This window comes from Anser cygnoides, chromosome W, assembly GCF_040182565.1.
Source record: "Anser cygnoides isolate HZ-2024a breed goose chromosome W, Taihu_goose_T2T_genome, whole genome shotgun sequence".
Classification (NCBI taxonomy): Eukaryota; Metazoa; Chordata; class Aves; order Anseriformes; family Anatidae; genus Anser; species Anser cygnoides.
Window position 1 is genome coordinate 5959253 of NC_089911.1, and position 18353 is coordinate 5977605.

The window sequence follows — 18353 nt, forward strand, 5'->3', positions numbered from 1 at the left end:
CTGCTGCCTGTGGGAAGCCCATGCCAGATCAGTTTGGGAAGGACTGGAGTGCAGGAGTTGGACTTGATTATCCTTATGGGTCCCTTCCAACACGGGATATTCTATGATTTTATGATTCTATGACTGTATCCCATGGGACGGACCCCATGTTGGAGCAGGGGAAGAGAGTGACCGAGAAGGAACGGCCGAGACAAAGTGCTATAGACTGACCGCAACCCCCATTCCCCTATTCCCCTGTGCCGCTCAGGGGTAGGAGGTAGAAGCGGGTGGATGGGGGGAAGGAATTTTTGGTTTCTTTCCTTTGTTTCTTGCTTCTCTAGTTTGTTAGTAATAGGCAATAAATTTCTCTAATCTTCCTACGCTGAGTCTGTTTTGCCCATTGCAATAATTGTTGAGTTAGCTCCCCGTCCTTACCTTAACCCTTGAGCCCTTTGCATCGTATTTTCTCCCCCTTTCCCTTTGAGGAGGGGGAGTGAGAGAGCGGCTGAGGTGGAGCCCAGCCACCCACCCAAGTAAAACCACCACAGAGGGGCATTCCTGCTGCTGCCTATTGCTACTAATTGCAGAAATGTAACTTTTTGAAAGGACACAAACATAGAGGAGCTAGGCAATAACACTTTCTTGGAAGTCCTTGGATATTAGCGTTCAGCCACAGCCACCAGCTCATGTGTCTGAGTGCTCCCGGATGAAAGAGGGCTCTAGTAACTCAATTCACTTATTTTGAGTATTTCTCTCCAAAGTTTAATTACTGAAAATGTTTTCTGACCATAAGCAAAGTTAAAATTTCTTCCACTTTAAAAGGCCATATAAGGTATGTCTCCATGTTGGGGCTGGCCCTATCAAATCTGGGGACAAATTTTGGATCTCTGAACACAGACATTCCTCACTAGTGTTATGAATGAATGATCTCTGGTTGCAGAAGTTTCCATATACTCTCTGCAGGCATTTCTATACAGTTTATCTGAATTCCAAATTTTCAACTAGCTGTACCATTAAGTATGGTTTACACTGCACACCGCAGCATCTGAGCACCTTACAGTTGTAGCAGTATTATAAGGTTAATCAATCAACAGAAAACAAAATGCTGTCTCCTTTACAATGATGGGGAAACTGAAGTATGGAACAAGTAAAAGGTCTATGATTTTGGACCATGAAAAGTTATGGCAGTGCAAAGATTGGATCCAGCTGTGCTAAGTGCCACAACCGTGGGCTCTCTTCTTCCTTCCTGGTACTCCATGAAAATGATGCATTTATAATACAAAACCAAATTGTGAGGAAAGGTTCAATTCTGAGTTCTCAGAGGTGCCAGCTCTCTATTATTATACAGCCAATGTTCAGAGTGGGCAAGAAAGAAATGTATTGATGGAAGGAGTAGGACAAAGCTGTCCAGGTTGTAGCCATCCTGAGAGAGATGATAAATACGTGTGTGTGAAAAAAGAGCTATTAAAAGGGCCTATTAATTCAAATAAAATATTTTTTTCTTTTTTTTTTTTCCCCCAGAATTGAAACAAAATGTAAAGATTTCTTTTTAAAAGACATTCAAACAGCTTGGCTACCTTTGGTCTTCATTATTCTTAATTCCTGTGAACGTTTTACTTCCAGATTTCTTCCGAAGCAGCAACATCACTGCTACAACAGTGGCTTACAACATTTCTTGTTCATTCAGAAAAAAAGAAGTATCATAGCTCTTGCAAAAATAATCGTTTTTTTTGATGTTCTTTTCCAAGCATTCATATCCAAGGAGTGCAATACTCTCAGAATGTACATACTATGACAACAAAGGCATTTTCAGATGCATTAAAGGAAGTTTTTGATAAAAGCTTGCTGCTGGGTGTTTTTACAAAAAAAAATGGAGAAGAATTGCCACATATATAATGCAATCCAAGTTCATCCAGAATCTAGGATATCACAAATAAATGCTTTAGTTTTATTACTGGTGGTGAACTGGTGGACTGATTTGCCTGTCTTCTTCATTTGCAAAAGCACTATACTACTGTAATTTGGAAATGTATCAGTGTGAAATAAATATATCCCAAGCTGTTGTAGTGGGTTTACATGGCAAGGTTTAAGTAGTGGGGAGCTGCAGGGGTGGCTTCTGTGAGAAGGTGGCTTCTGTTAGATAAGGGCCAGTTTCAGCCAGCTCCAATGGGGGACACTGCTGCCCAGAGCTGAGCCAGTAAGCGATGTTGTTTGCACCTCTGTGAGAACATATTTAAGAAAGGGAAAAATACTGCTGCACAACAGCAGCTGGGAGAATGAGGAGTGAGAAAGAGCCTTGCAGACACCAAGGTCAGTGAAGAAGGAGGGGGAGGAGGTGCTCCAGGCACCGAAACAGAAGTTCCCCTGAGGCCTGTGGAGAGGACCATGGTGAAGTAGGCTGCCCCTCTGCAGCCCATGGTGTACCACAGCGGAGCAGATTTCCATGCTGCAGCCTGTGGAAGAGCCCACGGTGGATCAGGTGGATCTGCCCTGAAGGAGGCTGCGGCCTGTGGAGAACCCCCACCAGAGAAGACTCCAGGCCAGACCTGTAGCCCGTGGAGAGAAGATCATGCATTAGCAAGTGATCTGGAGGGAGCTGCCGCCTGTGGGGGACCCAGGTTGGAGCAGTTTGCTCCTGATGGATGGACCCTGTAGTACAGACCCATATCTGGAGCAGTTCTTGAAGAGCTGCTGCCTGTGGGAAGCCCATGCAGGATCAGTTCGGCAAGGACTGCATCCTATGGGAGGGACCCCATGTTGGAGCAGGGGAAGAGTGACCATGAAGGAGCAGTGGAGACAAAGTGTTATGGCCTGACCGCAACCCCCATTCCTTGTTCCTCTGTGCCACTCATGGGGTGGAGGTGGAAGAGGGTGGATGGGGGGAAGGTGTTTTTAATTTGGTTCCTTTGTTTCTCGCTTCTCTAGTTTGTTAGTAATAGGCAATAAATTTCTCTAATCTCCCTACGCTGAGTCTGTTTTGCCCATTGCAATAATTGTTGAGTGATCTCCCTGTCCTTATCTCAACCCTTGAGCCCTTTTCATCATATTTTCTCCTCCTTTCCCTTTGAGGAGGGGGAGTGAGAGAGCAGTTGTTGTGGAGCTCAGCTGATCACTTGAGTAAAACAGCCACAGCTGTCCCCTCATCTTAGATATACAAAATGTAGAGAGAAGCCAAAGAGAAGGTAATTTACTTTTGTACAAGTCTTCAACATGTTCTTGAAAAGAGATCGCTGCAAATGTAGTGGAAGCCCCCAGAGAACCAGGTGTTCCCTATTTTGTAAATTGGACAATTTTCTTCTTGGGTACAGTCATGGAAAGGACAAAATGGGTGTATGTGAATTCTGTGGCAGTTTTTGCTGCTGTTCAGCTGAAGTGCAAGTATTTCCAGTTATGGCCAGCTCTGATAATAGCATAGCTCAGACCACAACTGCTTGCTCCACATCTCTTTCTGGGGAGACTAGTTACTTTCAGTCCTGAACTCCAGCCATGCTGAGACTTTTAAAGAGTGGAAGGACTAATAAGAACATGGTGCAAGAAGGGGGCAGATGATCCCTGCACATGCAGAAGATGGGATAATTTGGTGTTAAAAATAAGAAGTATAAAGCAATGGTTTCAAGACGCTGTAGATGCATCATGAACTCAAAAGGGATGAAAATTTCATCCCCTACATAAAGATATTTCCTACAGGACACACAGTGCTGACTACCTATTTACATATTTCTTTTTCTGATTTTCAGCAGAAAATTTTCCCCTCTTAGTACACAGTAACATGAAAAATACCATAGGGTGCCAGTTTTATTGCTTCAGTTGAGTGACTATTTTTTTATTTCCTAAGCTATTGTTTGAGGAAGGATGGGGGGATGTTTAATGACAGGGTCTCTGATATGACCTTATTGTATGTAACAAAATAACAAAAATGAAGCACTGTCTTTTTTGCAGTTCTACCCTATGGAATTCAGAAAGTTTCTTCTCATGAATGCAAAATATTCATTCACAATTTGGGGAAGATTTGAGATGATTTGCTTATCTTGTTTTATAAATATTTTCCATGGCATTCTAGATATTTTATTCCCTCACACTTCCCTACAAAGAGCATGCTAAACTGCACCAACTATAAAATGATGTCTGTATGCTAAGTTGAGTTTAAATTTATTCTCACTGAATTCCATGGAAAACCACTCATGGAGTTCACACGTAGCTGGTTTGATCTTTTTATCCAGAATTTCAAAGATACACATTTTAAATGTATTCAACTGTTCAGTATTGGCTGTAAAAAATTTATCTTCACCTTAGCCTTATTTTCCTCATGCTCAAATACCCCAGGCTGTTTATCTTCATTTATTATTTCTCATTATATGCTTACGTTCCAAGCTCTTCAGAGCAGGCATTCTTTTATTATCAGTCTAAGTAATACATATCAATATGGTGCTCTAATCTCAGGTCTTTAAATATTACTATTTAAAATAAGTTCAGTAATATTGATGATGATAAATTGATAAAGTGTTTCTGTGACTTTGGATTATGGATAGTTTATAGATCCACACTGCCGAGCTCACACATGTAAAACGTAAATTTGGAGAAGTTTGGGGTTCATTTCAGGGAAAATTGAACATCGTTCAGAAACATTCAGGGGTTATTTGTATCTCACAGTGACATTTCACCATTACCCTATATGCCATGCCAGTGATTAGTGTTTGAAGAAGTGTACCTGAACAGTGAATTCATTTTACTGTTTTTGCTAACCATCACTAGTCAAATTAACAGAATAAAATAAACTTCATATATGCAGTTGCTGCCTTTTCATAATTTCAGCCAGTCATTCCCCCCAGAAATGCGTCGTTACTCAAATGTGATCTAGATGGACAATTTTGCAACAGAAAACTACTTAAGTCAAACTTACTGGTTATGCAAGAGAATTATTTTTGTGAGAGAAGTTCTAATTGAAGATACTGAAATATAACCACCATGTAAGGAGAGACCCAGAAGGTAACTCACTACATTACTGTGAAAAATACATTTTTGCTCGTTCTCCCTCACGGTAGAGTTTACTTCCTAGTTCCTCTAATAATAATGTGTTGCAGTCTGTAATGCAAATTTTGAAAAACCTGACAAGCATTCAGCTTTAAAGCCCAGATGTCAGACAGTTCTCATCATTGCTCTCATTTAGCTTCATTTACTTCAAGTCTTAAAATGCAATTCAGAAAGTTTCAGCCACAAAGAAAATTTCCACTTCACTGTTGTTCAGTTCTAGAGAGTTTTTTTCTAGTCTTTGGCCAAAACTCTGCATCTCTATCTCACAGGCTCCATGTTGTTTTTTGGGACATTCCACAATGTCTGTCTTCTTTTAATGCTAACCCAAGACCAGAGAATGTGTCATATCAGAAGGAGGTGATAGAAAGGGAGGTTACCATCCTAGTGAGATAGTCTGTGCTATTTATATTTCCACTCTCTTCAAATCTCATCTGTCCTAGGAACTCTCTTCTACACAGAATATACAAATACAAAATATACAGTAGATATCTCTGAAAAGAGTACTGTCAAGGACAAGACAGAATCATCAAAATAAGCAACTATAGGGAAAAAAAAACTAACTGTGGTACTATAAATAAGCACAAGTGAGAGGAAGGACATAAGCTTAATAGTAACATAACAAAAATTATTTACCATTCTCTCCACAGATCCTAAACTACACATCTCAAAATCAAAAGGTCATCTCCTTTAGCTAACAAAAAGCGCCTTCTAGGCCTTATCAACAAGATAAGTTGTTTTTTTTTTTGGGGGGGGGGATTTTTGTTTTGTTTTGGGGGAAGGTTGTTGTTTTTTTTTTTAAAATAAAATTCCACCCATATCCCTAGACACAGACTGATGAGATTGGTACAATAATACCATACTGGAGTTTTTACAGGTACCTGTGTTATCTATACCTCCATCTGTCTACAAAATAAATAAATAAATGGCTGAGAGTTCCCCTTCCACCCTTCCACAAGGACATAAGCATATGCCACTCTTTCCAGCTGCCTTTTCCCATGCCCACAAGCTCAAGAAAATGCATCCATCAGAAAGCACCAGTGTGACAGAATGCACTGCAAATGCACCTTCCCCTCTTTAATCTATTGCCTGAAGATGACATTTATAGTATGGTCTGAAAGTATCTCTTACGTACACCATAGATTCCTGTCAAATGTTTGTAATCAAAGTCATATCAGAATAAATTTAATTTCTAATCTTCTACTTCCCTTCATTGACTTAAGTACTATTATATTCCAGAAAGTGTATCATGGGGATGTGCAGTGGAAGAAAAAGAAATGGGATCTGTGATAAGAAAAAACAGAGAAGTAGAACATTTGATCCAAAATTCTGTATGTGAGAAACAAAGTTGTGTTTTTGCAATAGAAGGTGTTTTTTGCAGTGGAAAAATCCACTAACCTTGTATATTCAAAAGTGATTGTGCAGGCATGACAGTAGCATAGCAGTGAATGTTATATGTTTTGGGAGTATGTTAAGCAGATAAGGGGAAGGTTCCCCATCCCAAAATAAGGAGGATAGCTAAGAAAAACAGGACGAACAGTGCAAAATCAATAAAAACAAAAATCACGAGCCCTCTAGTCACTAGAGAAGAAGGGAAAAAAAGGAAAAGGAGAAATTAAAGGTTGGTCAGATAAAATTGTACATATATGGTATAGAAAGGCGTTGAGTAGCTTGTGAACCTGTAGTACTCAGCCAATGAGGAAACAGGGAAATGGGAGAAATCAGGTGTCGGGTAATAGGGAATATAAGGTTATGATATACTTTTACTGTGTGCTCCTGGTTGCAGGACACTCGCCATTGCAATCGCAAATAAAATAGCTTCACAGAAGACCCTGTCTGAAAAAAAATATTGAGATTTTTCTCACATGTATTCCTATCTATATCTGTCTCTGCCCTTACGTACCTGACAAATAAATATAACACAAAATGTGATGGAATTTTATTTAGTTATCTTGACTGTTCTCAGTGCAGATGCCTATGCTATAAGCTTGTAAAACCCACAACAGTTACAGAAGATATAGAAAACAACCCTGCTTACCTTTCATCCCAAACTTAGTGTCCTCCAAACTTCAGAATAATGAACATTATTACTAAGCCAGTGCACACCAGAGCTGCAATTCCCACCACAATATACACCTAAAAAAGAGGACACAGATATGTTTTGTTCTCATGAATCATCTTCAGAGATATTCAGTGGACATTCAAATTTAACCATTTAGGTAGAGATTCATTTCATAGAATGATAGGATCATAGAGAAGCCCAGGTTGGAAGGGACCTTGAAAGATCATCAAGTCCGAACTTTCATGGGAAAAGGGCTCCTAGATGCCCCTGTCCAGTCAACCTAGAGAGGCTGTTCCAGTGATTGATTGTTCTCACTGCAAAACATTTCTTTCTTATATCAAGAGGAAACCTCTCCCCATGCAGCTTGTACCCATTGCCCATTGTTCTCTCCATGTGGCTCCTTGTGAAGAGAGCCTCCATTCTCTTTGTAGCAGCTCTTTAAGTACTGGAATACTGTGATGAGGTTCCCCCTGAACCTTCTCTTCTCCAGGGTGAAAAGACCTAACTCTTTCAGTCTTTCCTCATAGGGCAGGTTCTCCAGCCCTTTGATCATTTTTCATGGCTTTCCTCTGTCCCCTATCCAGTCTGTCCACATCCTTTTTGAATTGTGAGGACCAGAACTGAACACAGTACTCCAGGTGCAACCTGACAAGTGCTAAGTAGAGTGGGATCAATCACATCTCTGTCTTTGCTAGTAATGCCCCTGCAGATGCAGCCCAGGATCCAATTTGCCTTTGTTGCTGCAACAATGCACTGCTGACTTGTGTTCAGATTGTTGTATGACAGGACACCCAGGTCCCTTTCAGCAAAGCTTCTCCCCAACCACACAGATCCTAGCCTGTACTGGGCTCTTTGGTTATGTCGTTCCAGGTGCAGGACCTTGAACTTGTCTTTGTTAAACTTCGTATAATTCTTGCTTGCCCACTCTTCCAGACTGTCCAGGTCTCTATGTATTAATGAGGCTCTCCCTTCTGATATATCCACCTCAACACCCAGTTTAGTGTTATCAGCAAACTTGGTGTGGGTGCTTTCAATCCCATTATCCATATCATTAATGAAGATGTCGAACAGCATGGGGCCCAGTATTGATCCCTGGGGGACCCTACTTGTGACAGGCTGTCAGCCTGAGTAAAAACCATTGATCACCACCCTCTGAGCACGGCTTGGTAGCCAATTTCCTACCCACCTTGCAGACCACCCACCCAATCTCTATTTGCCAGTTTGCCTAGGAGAAGGCTGTGAGGAAGAGTGTCAAATGTTTTGCTGAAGTCCAGGAAAATGATATCTATTGCTCTCCCTGTGTTGACAGATGTTATTTTGTTGTAGAAGGTGCTCTGGTCAGTCAGGCATGATTTGCCTTTGGTAAATCCATGTTAGCTTTTCCTAATCACCTGCTTCGTTTGGTTTGTAATAGTTTCTAGGAGGACTCAATCCATTACTTTCCCAGGGATTCAAGGAAGACTAATGGGTCTGTAGTTTCCTGGGTCCTCTTTCGGGCCCTTCTTGTAGATAGGTATGATGTTTGGTCTCTTCCAGTCATTAGCAATATCCCCTGATCTCCACAACTTTTCAAAGATTATAGACAGTGGCCTTGCAACAATGTCAACCAGTTCTCTTTACATCCTGGGGTGGATTCCATCCAGGCCCATAGATTTGTGTAGGTTGAGCCCTTGCAAGAGGCCACAGACCAGCCCTTCCTCCACTACATGTGGGTAAACACATGCATTGTCTTAGCTACTTGATCCTATGATCTGGGGTCCAGCTACACTGGTAAAGACAGAGGCAAAAAAGGCTCTACCTCTTGTCAGCCTTATTAATAACTAGTTTCCTTGCCCTGTTCAGCAATGGGAATATGTCTTCCCTGTGCTTCTGCTTACTGCTCATGCATCTGAAGAACCCTTTTTTTTTTTTCATGGCTAATTTCAGTTCTAGCTGAACCTTAGCCTTCCTGACTGCATCTCTGCATACCCTAGCAAGGTTCTTGTAGTACTCGTTGGGTATTTGACCACCTTTCCATAGCTAATATGTTTCTTTTTTCTTTTTTTCTCTCTTTTTTTTTTTTTTTTTTTAAGCATACCCAAAAGCTCATTGTTAAGACAGGGTGTTGTCTTGTGGTCTCTGCCTTCTTCCTTTGCCTCTGTAGGGGATGGACTGCTCTTGTTCTTCCAGGAGGCTGTTCTTGAATATCTCCCAGCACTCGCAAGCTCCTTTGCCCTCCATGGATGCTTCCCATGAAAACCCTTGCAGCTGGGCTCTGAGCATATTGAAGTTAACTCTTCTAAAATCCAGGGTCTTTGTCCTATTACTGGTCTTCAGTATGCTCAGCCAGACCTTAAACTTCACAACGTTATGATCACTGTATCCAAGGCTACCACTGATAGTTATGTTGTCAAGTAAGTCTTTGTGGTTTGTGAGCAATAAATATAGCAATGTGCTGTTCCTAGTCAACATGTCCAACATCTGTAGCAGGAAGCAGTCCTCAATACATTCCAGGAACCTGATGGACAGTTGTCCAACAACTTCAGCACAGTATATCTCCATGAAACAACTACTGTCAATGTGAGGTACTAGAGGCTGTAGGAGTTATGCTCCCATTGCACTTAACGGATGGAAACAGAACAAAATTGAAATTTTAGGAATCCTTTTCACTGCCCTTATAACTTTTCACTCCCCAACTATCAGTGCTAAGAGAGCCACCAGGTAGGCTTTCACCCACCTGCACAAAACAGATTCTCCCCCATCACTTCCAGCTGTACTGAAACAATACCTAGCCTTCATAGCCTCCTTTTCCATTCTTTCCCAACTCACAATCTAACACAAATGCATACACTCTCCATTGCCTGCCACGTTGCAGTCATCAATGCCTGCAGCAGGGAGGCAGCACTACTAAGCATATCTGCTGCCTGCTACCAGTTTCCAACAAGTCATGACATTTAATATTAATCTAACATTCAGTTTCCAGCATCATGATAGGTGAAGCAGCAAAGGAGTAGATCCAGCAGTTCATCTGCCTGTACTAAGATCCACTACAAATTATCGTATCAAAAAACTACATTAAATCACACATTAAAAACATACAATAAGAATTTCATACAATAAGAAGTTCATTACAGCATGTCCTCTTTATAAGGAGCAGCTGACTTTGGAATTGGTATTCAAGCAATAGTCTTCAAGTTACCTTGAATGTTATTTTGTAAATAAAAAGTTGCTCTCCTTGGCTAAAATTAGAAGCAAAGTCTTGGGCTAAGAAATTAGTTGTTCAGAAAAGCATGAAACAAATTAGCGATTTTACTTGGAATGAAAAGTGATCCACTCTTTCAAAAAAATTGGGTGAGGGAAGAAGGGATGTGCGCTGATTTTTTTTTCCCTTTTTTTTTTCTTGATTTTGATCACCACACAGTAATAGATCTGGTGTTCTGGTAGCTTAGGGTCTCATTACAATCTTCACAATCTCTTTAGTCGTATAGTCAAAAAGAGTATACTGGAAACAATGTATATACTTACAGTGATGCTATCTTCATTCTCTTTGTTGGAAACATCCGCAGAAGTGATTTGATTACTATTATTTGTGGTGTCTCCAAGATCATTAGGCATGGTTTCATACTCTTACAAAAGAAAAAAAAGGTTGTTTTATAATTTCGTAACTTCGGAGGGGAAAGGATTGTCTGTATTATTTCAACTCTGTAATACCATAATGCTGGGAACACCTATCAGAAGTCTGTGCTCTTTGAAAATGATACATTATTTCTATTGTACCTAATACATTTTGGGGAATCCTTGTAGCAAATAATTTTGAATAAATGTGTTGTGACTGACAGACCTGAAAAAAGAATCTGCTTTTCTGTTCAGCTTTATAGAGAAGGAATCTATACCATAATATATAGCTCTATTAGGAAAAACTAGAGTTAAATAAGAAATCCATTCATAAAGCTATTTTTATATGCTTCTGACTTCCCATTAAAAATTGAAGGCTGCCCTCTACAACGAACTTCTCTAGTCTTGTATTCAGCCAAATATAGGACTGACAGAAATTAGCTTGAGAAGAAATTGGCAGGTGAGTTTTTAGCTAGTTTATTGCTATCGAAAATATTTCATTTATCAAAACAATGCTACTCAAAGGTCTTCAGGGGTGAATCCAAGACAATTCCATCAAAAGAATGAATATGGCATAATTATTTATAATGAGATATGAGATAAATGAGATAAGAATTAAATATTATATGTATGAATTTAGATACATACATTAAAATAAAGCACTGAACATATTTTATGATTGTATAAAGCACTGAATATATTTTATGATTGTATCTGAAAATATACGTAATGTTTCAATTGTATGACTGTAATGCGTACAGATGAAATAAACCAAATGAGCAATACAGCACTACAATTTAAATTTGCAAATCATAGAATTATAGAATCATAGAATGGCTTGGGTTGGAAGGGACCTCGAAGATCATTTAGTTCCAACCTCCCTGCCATGGGGGTTGCCCAGGGCCTCATCCAACCTGGTCTTAAACACCTCTAGGGATGGGGCATATGCAACCTCTCTGGGCAACCTGTTCCAGTGCCTCACCATCCTCTGAGTGAAAAATTTCCTCCTGTCTAATCTAAATCTCCCTTCTTTTAGTTTAAAACCATTCCCCCTTGTCCTGTCATTGTCTGCCTGAGCAAAAAATTGCTCTCCATCTTTTTTATAAGCCCTCTTTAAGTATTGAAAAGCTGCAATAAGGTCACTCCGGAGCCTTCTCTTCTCCAGGCTGAACATTCCCAGCTCTCTCAGCCTTTCTTCATAGGAGAGGTGTTCCAGCCCTCTGATCGTCTTCATGGCCCTCCTCTGTACCTGCTCTAACAGATCCACAGCCTTCTTGTGCTGGGGGCCCCAGATCTGGATGCAGTACTCCAAGTGATGCCTCACCACAAGGGCAGAGTAGATGGGGACAATCACCTCCCTTGACTTGCTGGACACTCCTCTTTTGATGCAGCTCAGGATGCAGTTGACCTTCTGGGCTGCAAGCGCGCACAAATAAGTATGTATTTCTTTATATATTTTAATTAAAATCAGTGTCATAAGTCTACAGATGAAATTTTAATTGTAAATATGAAAAAGCAAAATTCAGAGGTTCACACAAACCAGAAGCAGGAACTCTTCCAACCTGAGATGCTACCTGGTCAAGGGGAGGGAGGGCCTGTGCCTTGGTAGACTTTATCTTCTTTAGCTCCCAAGGCCGTTTTGGAGATCTCGGCTGGTAATGCTAGAAACAAGCTGCATTAGCTTTTTGATCTTCCTGCATGCACAAACACACTTTATTTCTGCAAAGCACTCAGTAGGCTGCATATTTTTTGGTATATGAACCAACACAGCTACCTCTGCCACCAGTGCTACAGTTGGTCAAGTCAGGTTGTATAAACTCGTAGTCTATTTTGGCTCTACACCATACATGCCAAAGGAAAGGATTTATTTATTTTTTTTTGAAGCAAAATGTATATTTAGTCTACAGAGCTTTCACAAGAAACCAAATTTAATGTCCTTTGAACATTTAAATTCTCCAACTCAGCATTGCATCCCTATGTCTGTAGCTTCCTATGCAGCAAAGTTATAGTAGTGAAAGGCAAAGTAACAGCAATCTTTACTGAATTACCCACTTGCACAAGCAGCCTGGACACTTAGACAAGGTGCTGTGCAAGCCATCCACTACTGTGAACACAAGTTTTGCCACAGCATAGGAGGAGACCAGCTTTATTTCATCTGCAGGTAGAACTTTAAACTAGCTATGACGGGGAAGGGGGTAAAACAGGGCTCACCAGAGGAGTGCCTAGGGGAACAATGCTGAAGCTGGGGATGAGGCAGATGTCTCATCTGAAGTGCATCTACACCAATGCACGCAGCATGGGCAACAAACAGGAGGAGCTAGACGCGATTGTGAGACAGGCTAACTACGACTTAGTTGCTATAACTGAAACATGGTGGGATCACTCCTACAACTGGAGTACTGTGATGGATGGCTACAAGCTCTTCAGAAGGGATAGACAAGATAGGAAGGGTGGTGGTGTAGCTCTTTATATTAAAGAGTGTTTTGATGTTGAAGAGCTTGGGGTTGGGAATGATAAAGTTGAGTGTCTATGGATAAGGATCAGGGGGAAGGCCTGTAGGGGTGACATCTTGGTGGGGGTCTGTTGTAGACCGCCTAATCAGGATGAAGAGATGGATGAGGCATTCTATGAGCAGCTTGCAAAACTTGCATGATCACCAGCACTCATTCTCATGGGGGTCTTCAACTTCCCTGATATATGCTGGAAGTATAATACTGCGCAGAGGAAACAGTCCAGGAGGTTTTTAGAGTGTGTGGAAGATAGCTTCCTGACACAGCTGGTTCAAAAGCCTACCAGGGGAGGTGCCCCACTAGACCTGCTCTTCACTAACAGAGAAGGACTGGTGGGAGATATGAAAGTTGGGGACTGTCTTGGGCAGAGTGACCATGAAATTGTAGAGTTTTCTATCCTTGGTGATATCAGAAGGGTAACTAGGAAAACTGCTGTCTTGAACTTCCGGAGGGTGGACTTTGACCTATTCAGGTCACTTGTTGCAGGGGTCCCTTGGGAGTCACTCCTGAAGGACAAAGGGGTCCAGGAAGCCTAGATGCTCCTCAAGAAGGAAATTTTAAAGGCACAGGAGAAGGCTGTTCCTGTGTCCCATAAGGCGAGCCGGAGGGGAAGAAGACTGGCATGGATGAATCGGGAACTTTTATTGAGACTCCAGGAAAAAAAGAGAGCTTGCAGAGGTAAATTGACAAGCCACTTTCCACCATCTATCAGCGTTCCTGGTTATCTGGAGAGGTCCCAGAGGATTGGAGGCTTGCCGATGTGACTCTCCATCTACAAGAAGGGCCATAAGGAGAATCCAGGGAATGACAGGCCTGTCAGCCTGACCTCGGTTCCAGGGAAAGTTATGAAGCAAATTATCCTGGGTGAGATCACACGGCACTTGCATGGCATCCAGGGGTTCAGGCCCAGCCAGCACAGGTTCACGAAAGGCAGGTCACGCTTGTCCAACCTCATCTCCTATGATCGTATGACCGGACTGGTAGATGAAGGAAGGGCTGTTGATGTAATCTACCTAGACTTCAGCAAAGCCTTTGACAAGGTCTCCCAAAGTATTCTCTTGGGGAAACTGGCTGCCCGTGGCCTAGGCAGGTATACTCTTCTCTGGGTAAAGAACTGGCTGGAGGGCCATGCCCAGCAGGTAGTGGTTAATGGAGTTAAGTCTAGCTGGCATCCCATTACAAGTGATGTCCCCCAGGGTTTGGTACTGGGGCCTATCTTGTTTAATATCTTTATTGATGACCTGGATGAGGGGATTGAGCGTACCCTCAGTAAGTTTGCAGACCACACCAAGTTGGGAGGTAGTGTTGATCTGCCTGAGGGTAGGGTGGCCCTTCAGAGGAATCTGGATAGGCTGGACTGCTGGGCTGAGGCAAATGGGATGAGGTTCAACAAGGCTAAGTGCTGGGTCCTGCACTTTGGCCACAATAACCCCATGCAATGCTATAGGCTTGGGGCAGAATGGCTAGAAGACTGTGAAGACGAAAAGGACCTGGGAGTGTGTTGTGGTTTAACCCGGCTGGCAGCTAAACACCACACAGCCGTTCGCTCACCCTCCCCCCTCCCTCTCTGGGATGGGGGAGAGAAACGGGAAAGTGAAGCCTGTGAGTTGAGATAAAGACAGTTTATTAAGACAGGAATATAATAATAACAATAATAGTAATAATAGTGATAATGATAATAGTATTAATAATAATAATGTGTAAGAAAACAAGTGATGCACAATGCAATTGCTCACCACCCGCTGACCGATGCCCAGCCTATCCGCGAGCAGCCGGCCCCCCACCCCGGCCAGCCACCCCTATATATTGTTTAGCATGACGTCAGATGGTATGGAATACCCCTTTGGCCAGTTTGGGTCAGCTGTCCTGGGTCTGTCCCCTCCCAGCTCCTGCTGCACCCCTAGCCTGCTCGCTGGCAGGACAGAGCGAGAAGCCGAAAAGTCCTTGGCCTGGTGTAAACACAGCTCTGCAACAATTAAAACATCATCATGTTATCAGCGCTCTTCTCATCCTAATCCAAAACATAGCACCCTACCAGCTACTAGGAGGGAAAATTAACTCTGTCCTAACTGGAACCAGGACAGATATCCACCCCTTATTCCATACCATTTATGTCATGCTCAGGTTACACTCTTTCCAATACCTTCTAATTAATCACCATTTTCATCTATGATATATAGCAATCATGGTAGTGATGACATACAGTATTATATAATAATTAACATACTACAATTCAACTCATGGGCTATTCTCACCCAGTATCAAATCCCCTTGAGGTACACACCGGACCTCCCCATTCTTTTGCATTACCCACCAAGTGCATCCAGGTCCCTGAGCAAAAGCAATTCCACGAATGGGTTTGCCTTTTCCTGAGTCAGGAGTAGCCCAGACTGTTTTACCCAGCATGTTTCTTACGTGCACTACAGGAACTTTATCCCCTTCTACAGTGCGTAACAGGTTTGATGGGGCAGGTCCAGCTCGGTTGGCAGATCCCCTGGTATTGACTAACCAGGTGGCCTTTGCCAAATGTGTATCCCAATTTTTGAATGTCCCAGCACCCATTGCTTTCAGTGTAGTCTTCAACAGTCCATTGTATCGTTCAACTTTCCCGGAGGCTGGTGCATGATAGGGGATGTGATACACCCACTCAATACCATGTTCTTTGGCCCAAGTGTCTATAAGGTTGTTTCGGAAATGAGTCCCGTTGTCGGACTCAATTCTCTCTGGGGTGCCATGTCGCCATAGGACTTGCTTTTCAAGGCCCAGGATAGTGTTCCGGGCGGTGGCATGAGGCACCGGATATGTTTCCAGCCATCCGGTGGTTGCTTCCACCATTGTAAGTACGTGGCGCTTGCCGTTGCGGGTTTGAGGGAGTGTGATGTAATCAATCTGCCAGGCCTCTCCATATTTATATTTCAGCCATCGTCCTCCATACCAAAGAGGCTTTGACCGTTTAGCTTGCTTGATTGCAGCACATGTTTCACAGTCATGAATAACCTGTGCTATAGTGTCCATGGTCAGGTCCACCCCTCGATCACGAGCCCATCTGTATGTTGCATCTCTACCTTGATGGCCTGAGGTGTCATGGGCCCATCGGGCTATAAATAATTCACCTTTATGTTGCCAGTCCAGGTCCACCTGAGCCACTTCAATCTTAGCAGCCTGATCCACCTGCTGGTTGTTTTGATGTTCTTCAGTAGCCCGATTCTTGGGCACATGAGCATCTACATGGCGTACCTTTACAACCAGGTTCTCTACCCGGGCAGCAATATCTTGCCACAGTGCCGCAGCCCAGATGGGCTTGCCCCTGCGCTGCCAGTTGTTCTGCTTCCATTGCTGTAACCACCCCCACAGGGCATTTGCTACCATCCATGAATCAGTACAGAGATAGAGAACTGGCCACTTTTCTCGTTCAGCAATATATAAAGCCAGCTGAATGGCTTTCACTTCTGCAAACTGACTCGATTCACCTTCTCCCTCAGCAGCTTCTGCAACTCGTCGTGTAGGACTCCATACAGCAGCTTTCCATCTCCGATGCTTTCCCACAATACGACAGGACCCGTCAGTGAACAAGGCATATTTCTTCTCATTTTCCGGTAGCTTGTTGTACAGTGGGGCTTCTTCAGCACGAACCACCTCCTCCTCTGATGATATCCCAAAGTATTTGCTTTCTGGCCAGTCCATAATCACCTCCAAGATTCCTGGGCGACTGGGGTTTCCTATTCGAGCCCGCTGAGTAATCAGTGCAACCCACTTGCTCCATGTAGCATCAGTTGCATGATGTGTAGAGGGGACCCTTCCTTTGAACATCCAGCCTAGTACCGGCAGTCGGGGTGCCAGGAGGAGCTGCGCTTCAGTACCGACCACTTCCGAAGCAGATCGAACTCCTTCATATGCTGCCAATATCTCCTTTTCAGTTGGAGTATAGCGGGCTTCAGATCCTCTGTATCCCCGACTCCAAAACCCCAGGGGTCGACCTCGAGTTTCCCCAGGTTCTTTCTGCCAGAGGCTCCAGGTAGGACCATTCTCCCCGGCTGCGGTGTAGAGCACATTCTTTACATCTGGTCCTGTTCGGACTGGCCCGAGGGCTACTGCATGAACTATTTCCTGCTTAATTTGTTCAAAGGCTTGTCGTTGCTCAGGGCCCCATTCAAAAGCATTCTTCTTACAGGTTACTTGGTAGAGCGGGTTTACAATCAGACTGTAATTTGGAATGTGCATTCTCCAAAACCCCACGACACCTAGGAAAGTTTGTGTTTCTTTTTTGTTAGTTGGTGGAGACATAGCTGTTATCTTGTTGATCACATCCATTGGGATCTGACGACGTCCATCTTGCCATTTTATTCCTAAAAACTGGATCTCTCGTGCAGGTCCTTTAACTTTATTCTGTTTTATGGCAAAACCGGCCTTCAGAAGGATTTGGACTATTTTCTTCCCTTTCTCGAAAACTTCTTCTGCAGTGTCACCCCACACAATGATGTCATCGATGTACTGCAGGTGTTCAGGAGCTTCCCCCTGCTCCAGCGCAGACTGGATCAGTCCATGGCAAATGGTAGGGCTGTGTTTCCACCCCTGGGGCAGCCGATTCCAAGTATATTGGACTCCCCTCCAAGTGAAAGCAAACTGTGGCCTGCACTGTGCTGCTAGAGGGATGGAGAAAAACGCATTAGCGATATCAATTGTGGCATACCACTTGGCTGCCTTTGACTCCAGTTCGTACTGAAGTTCTAGCATATCTGGCACTGCAGCACTCAGTGGTGGCGTGACTTCGTTCAGGCCACGATAGTCCACTGTTAGTCTCCACTCACCATTAGACTTTCGCACTGGCCATATGGGACTACTAAAAGGTGAATGAGTCTTGCTGATCACTCCTTGGCTCTCCAGTTGACGAATTAGCTTATGGATGGGACTCAGGGAGTCTCGGTTGGTGCGATATTGCCGCCGGTGCACAGTTGTGGTAGCGATCGGCACTTGCTGTTCTTCAACCCTCAGCAACCCCACAACAGAAGGGTCCTCTGAGAGACCAGGCAAGGTAGACAACTGTTTAATGTCCTCTGTCTCCAAAGCAGCTATGCCAAAAGCCCAGCGGAACCCTTTTGGGTCCTTGAAATATCCTCTTCTAAGATAGTCTATGCCAAGGATGCACGGAGCATCTGGGCCAGTCACAATACGGTGCTTTT